The sequence below is a fragment of the Arachis ipaensis genome, chromosome B04 (genome assembly GCF_000816755.2).
Source record: "Arachis ipaensis cultivar K30076 chromosome B04, Araip1.1, whole genome shotgun sequence".
In the NCBI taxonomy this organism is placed as follows: domain Eukaryota; kingdom Viridiplantae; phylum Streptophyta; class Magnoliopsida; order Fabales; family Fabaceae; genus Arachis; species Arachis ipaensis.
The window spans coordinates 41423358-41426894 of record NC_029788.2 but is presented as its reverse complement, the minus strand read 5'-3'; positions in this window follow the sequence as shown (position 1 = coordinate 41426894).

Genomic DNA, 3537 nt, shown 5'->3' with positions numbered 1-3537 from the left:
CCCGAGTTCACTCTGGTGGCAGAAAGGTTATGTGAGCGGGAGACTGCCACAGTTCTCACATCTCAACGTAGGCAGGAGACTGCTTCGGCCCCTACGCCGGCACCGCTAACCTCGACAAGTGGGAGACTGCCACAGCCCTTACCCGAGGCGCATAGCGACTTACCAAAACAATTTGTATCACGTGAGATGGAAACTGCCATAGCCCTCACATCCGAACATAGGCGGGAGACTGCCTCAGCCCCTACAACGGAGAACAATTCTTATCACAATCATATGATCAATCCCATCATCCAGCATCAAATATCACAAATTCATCATCAACCCGGCTCCCCACCAGTACACATGACAACTCCATCCAACTGACATACTAGGCCTAAGTCACCATCTTCTAAACTCATGCATAAATTACCAATGTAGTTCACTAACCCATCTCTATTAGTCTTAAGGTCTAATTACTAGTGAGCAATATTAAACAGTAGATAAAGAAGTTTGGAAAGCTAGAGAACCGGTGAAAAATGAAGAACAATTATTTTTAGCAAAACAGGGGCTGTGCGTACGCACACCCCTGCTGTGCATACACACGCGTTGAAAAAAGTGAGCGTCGCGTACGTGACTCCTCTCTCGCGTACACAAGACTCCTAACCTGAGAGGAATCCCTGCGTTGCGTGTTAATACTCGCGTACGCATAGCAAAATTCACATGCTCGTGTACGCAACACAGTGCCCATGTACGCGAGACTCCCAGGCAGTGGAGAATGCCTGCGTCGGGTGCACAGGTTCGCGTACGCATGCTGCATCAGACTCAGAAAATTTTAATGATGCTGAATGTCAGTTTTAAACACCATACTTTAAACGCTCATAACTTCCTCTACAAAACTCCATTTTCCTCAAACTTTATACCATTTTAAAGCTCTTTAAACCATCTTGAATTTAAAATAAAATCCAATTAGTTTTAAAAGTCGAGGCTCAAGTTATGATCCGCCAAATTTCACTAAAAATAGATTTTTACCAAAAGAGACAATTCTCTAGTTTTCCAAAACTTCAAAATAAATCCAACTCCAAACATACTCAAAACAACCCAAAATCCACAATAGACACTCCTCAATTATTTATCAATTACCTAACTATCAAAACCATTTAATACTCACCTCATCCAGTTTTAAGTTCAACCTAAATTCATACCAAAGTTCCTCAATACCACTATTCAATATTTCCAACAATCATCAATATTACATATATCAAATCTTTCATCCAGTTAGTCCTATTATCATCAATCAGTTCATTTAATTCATCAAATCTCCTCAATCATTTATTTTCAACATGAACCACAATAACCAATAATCAATATCATCATCAACATTCGTCTTTAAATATCAACACCCACCATAACTCATCAAAGTCAGCATACTCATCATCTACCAACATATATATATATATATATATATATTCACATGCAAACTCATTCAACCTCCATCTAAACCATCATCAAGCATAACATGTACATACAAATAATCATACAACCACATCATTCAAACCTATCTTAAAGGCCATTAGCCTAAGTATCCAAAAATATTACAGACTACATAAAAGAAATCGAAACTATACCTTATCCAATTTCCAAAATGCACAAACACCCAAAGCTTGATTCTAACAAGATCAACAAGTCTCAAGCACCAACACTACTTCTAAAACTCAGCAACTATCAAGCTATACACATAACATACTAAAAATCAACACTATGGCTAACCAAAATATCAAACCACAAGAGTTTGAAGAGACTTACCTTACCCAAAGAGTTTAAGAATAAAATCCAACAATATTTCAATGCTAGATCATCCCTAAACAACCAAACCACAAAGGTATATTAAAAAACACAAAAATTCTAGAGAAGAAAAGTGGAGCTTGAGTTTCTATTTCTTATCAACAATGCCTAGCTAGAAACGACGGACTCGTCAAAAGTTTCGCGTGGCCACAAACGACTCGTCAATCGGATCTCCGTAACTAAAGTTATGGCCAAAAGAAGGAGGAGATGAATAGTGCACTCTCTTCTTCCTCTCTTCTCTCAACTCAGCGCCCCTCAATTCTCTTTAGGTCAAAATGAGCTGCAATGCTCATTAATTGGCACTTATATATGTTGGGCTTGGGCCTTATTTGGGTCCGGTCCAACCCGTTAGCATTTTAGGCCTGTTTGGCCCACTTTGGGCCAAAACCTTTAAGATTAATGCCCGATTTTCAATTCTAAATTATTTTTGTCTTTCCAAAATAATAAATTCAATTTTCAAAATCTTATTCTTTTCTCAATACGCAGTACCGAACAGGTTAGAGCTGGTACTGCCAACTTAAGTGTCAGTATGCGTTTTTACAAAAACTTTTCATAAAAGATACATTTTCCCACTCAAAAAAACCTATTGAATTCAAATTTCACCTTTTTATTTTAAAATTATTATTTCTAAATTTTTGAATCTATTATGGGCAGTTAAATTATTATTTTATTAAAGCGGTTATTCCAGTTCTTACAATTGAGCTAAATTACATCTTACAGTAGCAGTCTCAGGAGTTTAACGATTATCGGGAGAGGTATCAGGAGATCCTCACCTGTGTGACGTCTACTAATGAGCTCAAGCTGGAGTTCTGGGAGTCGGTGGAGCGGAGGCAACGTATGGAGGTTCAGATAGAGGTGTACTAGGCCCAGATGCGCGCCACTGGCATTGACCTTGCTGGTGGTAGCACCGCTGCTACTACTGCAGGTGGCAGCGGTCCTGTTGATGGCATATGCCATCACCGCCTTCTGCGCCACCGACTCAGAGCCCCAGGACCAACGACGACTACCTAGATCTGTAGTTATTTGTTTTTCGTTTCATTGTTTCATTGTACATATTTGATGTAGTTGACTTTTAATATATTTGAACAGTGTATTATTTATTTTGATTAAATAACAATTTTTCATTATTTATGAATGGACCACTAATTGTGTGAAAAAAATAAATTTAAAATTAAAATTGATTATTTATTTCAAATTAAAAAAATAAAAAATTGAGATTATCGTCAAAATTACCGTAGAAATAATTTGACGGTAATAGTGCACAAAATAATATTTTTTGGCGTTAACAATATCGTCGGAATAATCTACTAATAATTATACTGGTGGCTGATTTTAGTGGCTAATTTTAGTATACACGTAGTATAACCCTTAAATAAAACAAGTAAAATACAAATATCTCTAAATTAAAAATAACCAATGTAATTTCTTAAACTTTACTTTAAATGTTTAACTAAATACAATTTAACATGCATGTTAAATAATGTATGTAGCTCTATATAATACATCATTTCCACGTTAACTATAACGAAATTTTACTAACTATAATATTTTATTAAATAAAGTTAATGAATGATTGTACAAAGTTAAAATAAAATAGAAAAGAAGTATGACTCAAATTACAATCGTTTGTCCTATATACTATAAAAAGAAGTAGTGAATATATACTGTCGAATTTTTTTGTTGGATTTATCGGCATTTTTAGGAATAATTTTACTA